Source organism: Crocodylus siamensis, chromosome 11, assembly GCF_052110815.1.
Source record: "Crocodylus siamensis isolate JL-2025a chromosome 11, ASM5211081v1, whole genome shotgun sequence".
Taxonomy (NCBI): Eukaryota; Metazoa; Chordata; order Crocodylia; family Crocodylidae; genus Crocodylus; species Crocodylus siamensis.
In genome coordinates this window covers 47,338,350-47,350,762 of record NC_143405.1, presented here as the reverse complement: position 1 = coordinate 47,350,762, position 12,413 = coordinate 47,338,350, and the positions used below count along the sequence as shown (strand labels likewise).

The 12,413-nt window shown below is 53.3% G+C and overlaps 2 pseudogenes; one reads left to right on the top strand and one right to left on the bottom strand.

Moving 5' to 3' along the window:
* Positions 1 to 313: 313 nt before the first annotated feature.
* On the top strand, positions 314 to 7,183 carry LOC149855822 (fibroleukin pseudogene; annotated as a pseudogene).
* A 2,656-nt stretch (positions 7,184 to 9,839) lies between these two features.
* Positions 9,840 to 10,018, bottom strand: LOC149855821 (U2 spliceosomal RNA; annotated as a pseudogene).
* Positions 10,019 to 12,413: the final 2,395 nt, after the last annotated feature.

Here is a 12,413-nt window from a genome sequence, read left to right as displayed (position 1 = left end):
CTGAAGCCAGGGAAACCAGGCCCAGACGGTCCAGAATGCAGCCCGGAAAGACCCTTTGTGCTGGGAGTCTCTAGTGGCAATGACCCCTTCCCAGCCAGAACCTGGCTGTGATGGGCTGGGAGGATGCAGGCTCCACTTCCTTGCTCCTGAGGTGCTGCCAGCCCTGGAAGAGGTGAGGGATGTCCCAGGGGAGCAGCAGATGGAGTTCAGGCAGATCCTGAAACAAACTGGAGAGGGTCACAGCAAGTCAAGCCCTTCCCAGGCCAGGAACCTGCTTAACTGTCTCCAAACAGTGGAAGCTAGCGTGGCGGTCATGGCATCCAGGCTGGAGAGGCTGCAGGAAGAGAACAAGCTCAACCTGAGCCATGTGGAGGAGAGACTTGACTCCCTGGTGGTCCTGCTGATGGGAATCCTGTCTGGCTGCAAGCTGCCCTGCAATGATTCTGTCCTGAAAACATTCATCCTGGGTGAGTGCACTGGAGCTCTGCTTCTGGGTCTACCAAGCCTCACTGGGCTGGCTTTTGGCCAAGAACAACCCAAGGCTGGCTCAGATCCAAGTCCCCCTTTTCCCAAACCCATCAGGGATGGGGTAAAAACAAGAGCGAGGTAATTGATTCAAGGTTTGGCTCCTCTCTGCTCAAAGGACTTACACCCAGGAATGTTCCCTGCAGCTGAACAGGGTAACTATGAACCAATCCCCCCATTTCAGCCTTCCCAAGCAGTTTGTCTGGTGATGAGTGGTCTTCATGGCACTCCAGGGCAGAACTCAGCTGTCAAAAGGTGCTCTAAGGAAGGAGATGTGCAAGGGCCAGGGAAGGCAAGGGAGGATGTGCCTGGGGCCAAAGGGAGCAGGAAGACTGAACCAAACCCAGGTGTGCCTGTAACATCCTGGGCCCAGTGCATTGCTCTAGCAGGTTGTCTAGATTTCATGTCATGCAGCTGTAGCAAACACTTCCTCACGGGTTTTTAATGCAACTGAGTTGTGCAGGGATCATCCAGGCACTGGGCAGGCTGTGAGGTGGGCCTGGAGTGGGGCTATCTGTATCTGTCTCCCATTTCCCCTTACAATTTTCTCTCCTCGGGAACATTCTCTGTCCAGGTTTTCTTTCCCGAGAGCACAAACATTGTGCTGAGCCTAGTCCACAAAGGGTCACACATCAGCAATGAGACACCGACATCTGCCTTCATTGTGGAGATCTTGCACTGCTGGGCATTGGTCTCTTTGCACACAAGGGCACTCACGGTGCAGGCAAAGACTGCTGTGGGGAGCATTTCCCCTGGACACAGCCCCTCTTGAAAAAAGTCTGTGTCAGGGATAGCTCACAGTGATCACTCACACTCCAGAAGCCTGCATGGCCTGGCTGGGCATCTGGCCGGGTGCTGCCAGTCTGTGCTTCTAAGGACAGTCCTTTCAATCCAGACATCACAAGGTACCTCCTGGACTGCAAAGGCCCTGCTCCCCAGAGACTTGCACTCTCTTTGAGAAACCTGAGCTGTCCTGTCCAGCCCACATCCATCTCCAGCCAGTACTTGTCCAGTGCAGGAGGTGCAGTCAGGACCCACTCAGCATCTGCAAACCCAGTCTGACCCCAGTGGTATTGGCCAAACAGCCCCACTGACCTGCTCTCCTTATCTCTCCTCATCTGTTACCTGGCTTTCTCCTTGATTTTTTCCCTTTTCTCCTCTTCCCCTCCCCCCCTTTTTCTCCTCCCTTAATGTTTTCCACCCCTCTCCCCTTTGATGTCCAGACAACCCATCCATTCCTGTCCTGGCAGGAATTCCAGGCAGTTGGATGCCATCATGAAGAGAAATGTCTGGGCTGTGTCGTCTGACACTTATAGCTACCTTCTTGTGTGGTGAAGGGAACAGTTCTCTCTCTTGAAGTCCTGGCACAATCCCCATGCTGTTCTGCCCTTCCTCCTCTCAGCCCTCCAGATGGGGCCTCCCTCAGTAGACATCCTTGCTTTTTATTAGCCTGGAGCTAAGGGGAGAGGAGTGCACTGGAAGCAGAGGAGAACGTGAGGGAAAAGCAGGCCTGTACTTCAGGGAGAGCTCTGGGAAAATCCTGACAAGCTCAGAAATCCCCTAGATTAGAAACTAGTTTGTGTCTCTTGGCAGCCAGGTCTCAGGAAATACATGGGCAAACACTACCATAGCTTGTCTGAAGGACATTCTCCAGAGGCTCAAAATGCAGCAAAGAGGCAGTTTAAGGGCCTCCAGGAAGGATTCAGAGGCTGGAATGGTTCACCAGGGAGGGGGGAAAAAAAAGAGCCATGGCTGAGTGACAGGCAGGGCACGGGGGCCATAACCAGCTATTGAATTTTGAAAGGGTGAAATGTTTGGGATGAAGAGAACTTGCTTGAGCCCCAGTAGATAGGATGAAATGCAAAAAGGAGAATACTGGGACAGTGACACCAGGAGGAAACCTGCTAGGCTAGGGACAGTCTCCCAAGGTTGATGCTGGAAGCTCCCTTTGCTGGAGGCTTTAAAGCAAGAAAGTGCGTGGCCCTGGCTGTGAGTCATCATGAGTCATTTCTACACCTCCCTGTGGCTTTCACAGGAATGTGTCTCCTCCCTTCAGATGCTGTTTGGAGTCTGGGGCTCTGTGCGTTTTACGCAGACACTTCCTTGCTCATTGTTTAAATGCCATTAATCCCTCACATGGGTTTGCCCCCATGCAGTGCCTGCTGCTGTGACGCACAATTAAGATGCACAAGGAGACACGGTGAAGTGCTGAAAGACCCTGGGTTGCTCACAGGACTGACTCCCTCCCAGAGAGGCAGAAGCGGGAGAGCCCTAAGCACCAGATCACCACTGCCAGCTGTGCCTTTTCATGAAAGACAAGGCCTTGCTTTTTCCCTTGCTTTGCCCTTTACCTGTGGCCAGTCCTTGGGCATAGTGCTAGTTGCCTGCTCTTGGCCTTGGAAAGGAGGACTCTCACAAGGCATGTATCCCACCGCATGTTCTCAGAAGGGTTCCCTACTCTCTGGCTTTGCCTGAGCCAGGAGGGCATCTTCTTTGGACAGGAGGTCTTGTAGCAAAAGATGCTGAACTGGGAGGCTGAGGGACTGTATCAGAGGCTGAAAGGAGCTGGATGGTATACGGATCAGGGGAGGAACTTGAGAGATTTTTTTCAGCTCTAGCTCCTAGGCCTAAATAGACTGGTAATGGAGTGGGGAACTCACTTGTGTGGTGTTTAATGGCTAAAGCCAAAAGTCCTCTCCTCAGGAGAGCTAAGTACAATAAGGAGGAGGGGGGAGCTTCAAACACACTCTCTGTTTAGCAGGAAGGAGCTTGCAGCATACTTGTAGCCAGATTTTGAATGGTTCTCCTGAGCCACCCAGTTCCCTTGGAGAACAATGCAGCGTCTGGCCTTAACTACCCCTGCATCCTGTCTGCCCACCTCAGAGTCAGGTCTGAAAGCCTGACTGCTCCATTCAGGCGCCTGCCAGGGAAATGGATACTCTTAAAGCTGGCCCTGGAGGGTCTCAGACTAGAAAATGGCCAGGAGTCCATATCCCCAGCCCCTCCATTATGCTTGGCCCCAGCTGGCAGGCTCCAGGCTGGCATAGGTCAGAGACCGACTCTGTTCTGCCCTGCAAGAGTCCAGTTACCTAAGGTCTGAAATCTGAAGCAAATGGTTATGAATTTTTTAACAGGGAAACAGTGATAGCCGCCTGCTGGAATGATTCAGCAGAGGTAAATGCAGCCCTCTGTGCTAAGAGATATGGGGAACAACGGTGTCACAAGCCATTTGTGTCTCAAAAGGTGACAACGGGGCCCTCCTGGCCCACACTGCCCTCAAACTCAGCCTTTTGTCCTGTTGTGCTGACTGCTGAGGGATTTCTCCCATGCTCGATGGGATCTTTGTTTCAGAAAGGAGATGCCTCAAGACACTGGAAATAAAGGAAGAAACACATTTGGTGCTGAAGGGGATGAGGCAGGTGGGAGCACAAGGTAAGGAATTGTATACAGCAAACTCCACTGGGAGCTTGCTGGCCTAAACTCTGCACCTTGCATTGATTTTATGATGCCCTCTGCCCTGAACTGTGGTGGAGCACTGCTATTCACTGCTAATGATCAGCTGCCTTGTTCCACACCAGAGGGGGCTACCTTTCAGTGATGAGGGAAACCACTCCTAAGTGCATGGCCTCTTGGGATAAAGTGCATCGTATTAATTAGCATTATAACAAATGTTCTCCCCACTTCAAACAAGAGACAGACAGGCAGGGACATGGCCAGGTGAGACTGTTTCAGCGCCCCATGGATGAATGGGAAGGCTCTACATGACAGAGGCATTAGTCTGGGCACAGAAGCCAACTCCTCTTCCCCTGCACACCCAGTCCAGCCAGGGTGGGGGTGAATGTGTAGTGGTCCTAGGCTATAAATTCAGTCTGTACGTTAGAGGAGCTTCGGGGAACCCCTCCCCCAGCCCCATTTCTCCACAGTACAACAGCAGTGCGGTCCCCCTGTTTGATGCTGTGAAGGAGCAGGCAGGGGCTGCAACAGCAGGGTGCACTGTGCCTCTGAACTGAGGGGCATCAGCAAGGCCGTGGGAGGTCTGAGGCCTAGGAGACCTTAGATCTGCTGGGGTGAGGAAGGGGCAGGGCAGCATTTGCAGTCCAAGGGCTTGTGGGGTGAGGAGAGGGGGTGGGGGAGACGGTAGCGATGCTTTGCAGTGAAGTGGATGAGTGCAAATACTGCTTCCTTTGCAGATTTAGGAAGAGCGCACAAGGCTGAGAAGACATCAGCCCTTCTGGGTAAATACAGAGTAATTCGTTTTCCTTCACCCTCCTTGTGCAAGGCAGCCCCATCTTCTTGCCTTTTGAGCCCTGCTCTGCCCAGCCTCTGGGCCTCACAGGCCTGCCAGGTCTAAGAGAGCTTTAAAAACAAAAACAAAAAAGTATGTATCCCAGGACAAATTAGCCCAAACCAATTCCAAATCCAAGAGTCCAGAACCACAAGTGGCCCTACTACTGGCAAACATCCTCTGCCCCCATCTGGAGCTTCAGATGTTCCCAAAACCTTTGGCGAGCATCCTACTTGCAGGCCCAAGCCTGGAGGCTTGGAGTTTGGATGATCTCGAGTTTTGTTTGCCCTCAGCCATAAGGCCGTTGGAGCAAGCTAGGGAGGAGACTCCTATTTCCATAAAGAGGGCTTAAAGCTGCTACATCTCGGTGGGTACTGAACCACGCCGGAAGAGCGGTTCTCCCCAGGTGCACTTTAGGAAAACTGCCTTCATGGACACACATACATGGTATTTTCCCTGCCAGGTTAAGAACAAGGACTATGCATGATCTTAGCCTACAGAAGGCCAAGAGAGCTTAAATTCAGAAATTAGCAGCAATGACTTCAGTGTGAATAAGGCAGGGGTCAGGCCTAGCGACCTGAGCATAGAGCTGCCACCAGGCTCTCCTGGGTTTCTGCTTCAGCTCTGACCTTGTTTCCATTTCCATGCTCTGCACCTCACCATCCCACTTCCCCAACATGGGCACAAAGATGCCCCCCTGCCTTCTGGTGGGGCTGAGAGGGCAAGCAAAACTCTCAGGGCCTGATCGCCTCTTGTGAAGAGCTCCCAGGAGAGGAAATCTTCCTCAGGGTGCTCCTGTAGGGCTGCTGTCATGAGCATCTGCTCCAAGCCCTGCAGCACAGGCAGGACAGTGCCCCATGCCAGTTCTGGGGCCCCAATGCCCACATCTGTTCCCACTGAACCATGCTCTAGGCATCTCCCTGCTGGAGCTATTCACATGCAGAAAGGCCCTTTAGGAAACCTAATGCAGCCAGTGCCTGCTGGCTTGTGGGTGATTGCTCTTTGTGTTGGCTGGACCTAGTGGAAGCCTCCAAGAAATTGGACCAGAGCTTCCCTCAGGACTGCACTGAGATCCACAAGCAGGGCATCCATGAGAACAGTATCTACACCATCCAGCCCATCCCGCTCCGGCAGCCTTTTGAGGTATTGGGGTGGTCCTCATGGCACTCTTGCATCAGTGGGTGCAGGCAGCGGCAAAACAGTTACAGTGCCTCACTGGCATCTAGAGGAGTGATTGGGAGCCTTGGTCCATGCTTGCACCAAAAAACTGTGCCCTCCCTGACTTGGTTGGACCTGGTTACTTGGGCGCAGGAGCCATGGATACGATGCTGGCCCCATCCATCCCTCAAGTGGGTAAGCCACAGGAGTTGGTAAGTCTCAGCCATGCTAGAGCACTGGGCTTGGGCAGACATTTGACTTTCTCTGTCAACACACCTAGGTCAAGCAAAGTGCCCCCACAGCTCTAGGCCACAGGGCCCAGCACACACCTAGAGTGAGACAGCCGTGCTCCAGCCCTCCCTGCTTCACTGGGTTGCTGGCCCCAGCTGGAGCCCTAAAGCACTTCCCTTCAGCTCTGTCTCAATGGCATTTTCTGACTGGCTTGTGTGAAGCTGGGTCGCAGCAACAAGGCCTGTGCTATGGCACCTGGTAGCTCTGCTGTTGCAAAGCTACGCTCCCTGGGCTGGGAACATGGAGGGTGCCCTAGGCATGAGGTTCCTACCGGAAGGCACTGGCTGGGTGTGTGGATCACGATCTGTGGAGAAAGTGAAAACTCTCACAGAGCACTATCCACAAGAGAGCTGCCTCCAGCCCTCTGTAGCCCAAAACGGGCAGAGCCCATGTCCCTGAGGCCCAGAGAAGGATGTCAGGCTCCTGACACTGCTGAACCTGCCTCCCGACTCCCTGCAGGCGTACTGTGACATGGTGATGGATGGGGGCAGCTGGACCATGTTCCAGCGCTGGCAGGATGGCTCCCTGGATTTCAGCTGCACTTGGCAGGAGTACCGCCTGGGCTTTGGCAGCCTGCAGGGCAAGCACTGGCTGGGCAATGAGCAGCTGCATGGCCTAATGCGCCTGGCCCAGCACACCCTGCATGTGGGGCTAGAGGACTGGTATGGTGTCCAGCATCACACTATCTACCTCAAGTTCAAGATAGCCAGTGAGGCCAACAAATACCGCCTGACAGCCCAGGAGTACCAAAGCAATGCTGGCAATGCCCTGACCTACACCCACCACTACAACCATGACCACAAGTGCTTCACCACCTGGGACAGTGACAACTACCCCATGGGCAATTGCAACTACAGGGCCAGCTGGTGGTTTGACTCTTGCTTGGCAGCGAACCTGAATGGCAAGTACCACCAGGGCCAGTAGTGGGGTGATAAGCAGCATCTATTAGGGCACGTGGTACATCCTAACCTACAAGAAGACTAATCAGAGATACTCATTCAAGAAGGCAGAGATGAAAACCAGGCCGGCTGACTTCTAGATGGAGCCCATGGTGGGAGTGTGGCCAGGACTGGGGCCCTGATGCATAGACATCAGTCTGGCCACAGGGATGCACTTACCCGTGCATGGGCTTGTTGGACACTGTTCTCATGGGAAAGAGTGGGGATGCAAGTCCTTTCCACCCATGGCTAGGAGAATGCAATGCTGGGACTGAGCCCCAGAGCAAGGGCAGAAAAGCCTTCTCCACCCAGGACAGATAAGGATACAGGATAAACCACCCTTCCCAAGGCTGGCTTCCCATCCTCTTGTCCCAAGCAGCATTCCCCTCCTCTTCCCCAGTATTCCTCTCTGGCAGCAGCTGGCCCTTTAAATTGGGCAGGGATGCACAGCTGTAGCCCTAAGGGGACCATTTGGTAACAGACTGCTGCTAGCTGCATGGCATTGTCTGCTTCCCTGGCTGATGTGATCCAAGCTCCTGGTATGTTTCCTTACCTCTTCTTCCCTTTGCTGGCCTGTTTTCACAAGTGTCTTGGGTGGGAGACAGGAGTCTGAGCTGTGCAGTGTTGGGGTGCTGGTTTGGCAGGAGAGTTTTGTAGCCATGGACTGTTTGGCTCCAAAGAGGAACAGGCAGGGCCTCAGCTGAAGGGACAATGAGCCTTGAGTATTGCTTGGCTTCTTCCTTGCCTTGGTGAGTCTTGAACTTGGGGAGCCCAGCTATCCCTACCTGATGCCTGGATAAAACACCTAGAGAGCTGCTTTGTATGGGAATGAGGCCCCATGTATGTCAATAGTCTATTTTGTACATGAATTAAAACCTACTTTATTAATAGCAGCATTTGCCTGTGCACTGAGTCAGCCTGATTCCTGCAGAGCCAGGATGGGGAAAGGGCAGCAGTGCCTTGGGGCTTCCTGTCTGACGTTAGGGGCCCAGACACTTATTTGAGCCAAGGCTTCCTTGTCTAACTAGCCAAAAATTCCTTCTCCCGCTTACTGTGCTGTCCTCCACCCCAGAGGTAGCTGTGCTTTGGAGTGGGGAAAGCACAGTGTTGTGACTGGTTGACTTTACACCAGGAGGGGAAACTGGAGGACAAAAGTGATTCTGGATCTGGGGAACACCAGGAAGACAAGGCTCTTGCATAGCAGCTGCTTTAATTTTCATCCTGTGGAAGTGGGACAGCTCTCCCCAGGCTAGCAGCTCCCTCACCCTCCTCTACCCTGTAATCAGGCTGATAGGTTGCTTTTGCAGGGCTCCTGGGCTGTCTGCATCCCCTCTGCTATTTATAGCTGCTTCCTTGCAGCCAGGCCCTCCACTAATGATTTCATAGATTTCATAGACATTAGGGCTGGAAGGGACCTCGGGAGATCATCGAGTCCAGCCCCCTGCCCAAAGGGCAGGAAGTCAGCTGGGGTCATAGGATCCCAGCAAGATAAGCATCCAATTTGCTCTTGAAGGTGTTCAATGTAGGTGCTTGAACCACCTCCGCTGGCAGGCTGTTCCAGACCTTGGGGGCTCGGACAGTAAAGAAATTCTTCCTTATGTCCAGCCTGAAACGGTCTTGCAGGAGTTTGTGACCGTTCGACCTCATCATCCCTTGGGGCACTCTGGTGAACAAACGTTCCCCCAGATCCTGGTGGTCACCCCTGATAAACTTATAGGTGGCCATCAGATCACCCCTGAGCCTGTGCTTTTCCAGGCTAAAGAGTCCTGTGGCTCTCAGCCTGTCATCGTAAGATCTGTTTTCCTGACCTCTGGTCATGCGCGTGGCTCTCCTCTGGACTCTCTCAAGCTTCTCCACATCCTTTTTGAATTGTGGAGCCCAAAACTGGACGCAGTACTCCAGCTGCAGCCTCACCAAGGCCGAGTACAAGGGGAGAATGACGTCCCGGGATTTGCTCGAGAAGCATCTATGGATGCAAGCCAGCGTTTTGGTCGCTTTACTAGCCGCAGCATCGCATTGCAGGCTCCTGTTCATCTTGTGGTCAATGATGACCCCCAAGTCTCTTTCTTCTGTAGTGCTATCCAGCATAGCACTGCCGAGCCTATAAGGATGCTGCAGGTTTTTCCTCCCAAGGTGGAGAACCTTGCATTTTTTGGTGTTAAACACCATCAGGATCTGAGGGCTTCCTAGCAGCCCCAGCCACTAAGCAGAGGCACTGATTAAACAGCAGCCCTTCAGCTGGGGAGGGAGAAGCATAGAAGGTGCTTGTCCCTGCTGCAAGGCTTTGATTTTTTTTCAGAAACTGAGGGTTCTGCTGTGCTGAGCAGGACCCCAGATGGCTGAGGAGGAAAGTCAAGGGCAAAGCTGGGGGTGGGGGCAACCTCTCTGCTCTGGGATAGAGATGGGGCATGTCCCTGGGGAATGGCATTGCTTACTCTTTCACCGTCCTAGGACTGGGGAGAATTCAGATCTTGTGGACTGGCATCAGGCTCTTGTCAGGACAGGCCTCATAATGCCCCTCACTCTGATACCCACCAGAACCCAATCCTGCCCTGCCTACCTATAAACCCTGTGGTCTGGGGCTGTGGGCACGGAACCTAGTAAGGGCTACTTTTTAGGCTGTCTTCCTGCAGTCTGATGTAGGGCTTGCCACGGCTCCTGGCAGCAATGCAATACCAAACCAATGCATGGAGTGGATGGAGCAAGACCCATACCCATCTCCCAGTGTCCAAAACCCACTTAAGGCAGGTTGCTCTTTGCTGGAGAACAATGTCAGGGGTCAAACTGACACTTAATCTTAGCCAAATGGCTGCAAAGCTGGTCACAGCATCTGAACAGTTGTACCCAGGGCCAGGAGCTCAGTGTAGGGAAAAGCCTGCCTGCTCCCCAGCACAGGTGTTAGCAGATGTAAGAAGGAAGCTGGTTCTTGCAAGATGAGGTTGATGTGGTCTAATGACCTGTGCGCAGGCCTGGGGGCCAGAGCTGTAACAGCAGGTGGTTTGGCCTGTGAGGAGGAAGAGGAGATGGATGATTCCAGCCAACACCAAGATGCTGCCCATTTACAGCCATGCCACAGCCAAGCTTGCCCCCAGAGAGCCAGGGGAGCTGAGGGGCAACTAGAGTCAGGCTCTCCAGGGCTTGGAGACCAAGTACAAGTGACTCTGCCCTAAGGCAAGAGGTTTCCTGCAGCCCAGAGACCACTGCTCCTCTCTGTTGGGGCTGAGGCTCAAGCTGTGGGAGAAGAGTTCAGGCTCCAAAGGGGCTGTGGGCCAGGCCAGGGCAGGGGTGTTTGCTTTTGCTGCTTCTAGCCAGTAGTGGCAGTTTCCAAGTCAGGGCAATGTTGGGGAAGGGAGGGCCACACCTGGTCTCCAGCTGGTGGGGTGGGTTGCTGAATGAATGGCCTTGTCAGCAAGGGCTCTACAGCCATCCCCCAATGCACACACCTTGCAATGAGGGTAACCAGTATGGGGCGTTTCTTAGCACCTTGAGGCCAGCTCAGTACAGGATATCAAACCCCTCCAGGCACTGATGGGGCAGAGAAGCCATCAGCATGAGGGGATTGCAGCCCCATGGCTCACCTGCCTTCAGGACCACTGTGAGACAGAGGTGCTGACATTTCGAAGTGGGCAAGTGGCTGCACAGAAATGCGCAATCTCTCTGCCCCTGGCAGAGTTAGCGGGGAGATCCCTCAGGGAGGGGAAATGACAAAGCAGAGATCAAACAACAGCGGAGTCAGGAGTAAGGGAAAGGAGGAAGAGCATGGAGGCCCTGAGAACAAAAAAGAGGATAGGATAGGAAAGGGCACAAAGCTGCAGCCCCATCCAGCCTCCTCTCTCCTGCTCTGTGCCTGAGCCTGGGACAGGCTGCAGGTGAAGCTGTCACTGATGGTCCACAGAGCACCTCCAGTGCCAGGCAGCTGCCCTCCCCCCACTCCACAGCCTCAGCTGCAGAGAGGAGGGGAAAGTAATGCATTTCCTGTGTAAATATTAAGCCTTCCCCTTTGCAAGCTCTTCTGTCCCAGGATCTTGAAGGGCCTACAAAAAACCCTAAGCCACGCTGTACGTCTGAGATGGCTAAGAACTACCTAGGGTGCCTGTAGTCACTTCTAGTGGGGCACATGATGGCTATTTAACAACATACTGCAACAGCTGAGGACAAAAGTGTAGAAAAATCTCATACAAGTAGAGCAGCTGGGGCACAGTATGGAGGTAGGCTGGGCTAGGCCAGCACCTGTTTCATAGTTGGTAGGGTCATACTGAGCAGGGCCCTTGTTCTTTATAGTCTATCTAAAAGGTAGCCCCCACTCAGGGGGAGAACTAAAATCCAGCTGACTCACCATTACCCTTACCTGTATGGTTTGCCTAAGTCTCTTAGGTACCGACCCCACCTTCAACTACCCATTGCCTGCCTGCACTGTCAGCAAGTCCTTTAAAAACCCATTTCAGGACAAACAGCTATTAAATCTCCAGATGCCTTTAAAAAAGTGACACTAGAATGTCTGGGTTTGAGTTCCCCCTTGTGCCACTTACTCCCCCACCTCAACCCAACTGCAGGTAGAAGTCCTGGGGAATGGACAGCCTTTTGAGCCAGTGACTGACAATGGTACAGAGAGGGAGTCATGAGAGCTGCCGCTCTGTCTCCTTACAGAGCAAAGGTAGTGAGCAAGAATGACAGCAGAAGCAAAGGCATCCAGCCCTCAAACAAAAGACAGGTGTGGGAGGACAAGGGGCTGAGGCGCAGGGCCCTGGGGGAGGATGAGTCATACCCTGAGCCATGGAGGGAACAGGAGCACCTGTAGGGTCCATTTTGCTCTCTGAAGGCAGCCAGGCAGAGTTCCTACCCTTCCAGAGTTCCATGACATACATGACAGCAAAGAGTTGCACAGCCCCATAGCCTGTGTTGACTGGAAACATGCCCTATGCACACACAGGGATAAGGACATCACAACTGCCATTTACTGGGTCTGACCCTAGCCCTGTTTTAACTAGTTTCCTGTTTCACACTGGGGCAGCGAGTGGATGCTGAAAGGGAGAATGAACTGGGGGTGACCAGGGTTCTTTTCCTGATCCTGACTTGCAGCCAGCATTTAAGGTCCAGGAAGTTTTGATCCAGAGGTTGTACCCCTCACTCCCATGCTCAATAGCTATTGATGCCTAGGGTTGCCAACTCTGAATCTATTCTGGGAGGTTTCCAGAACACTAGCATGCCCGTGACAC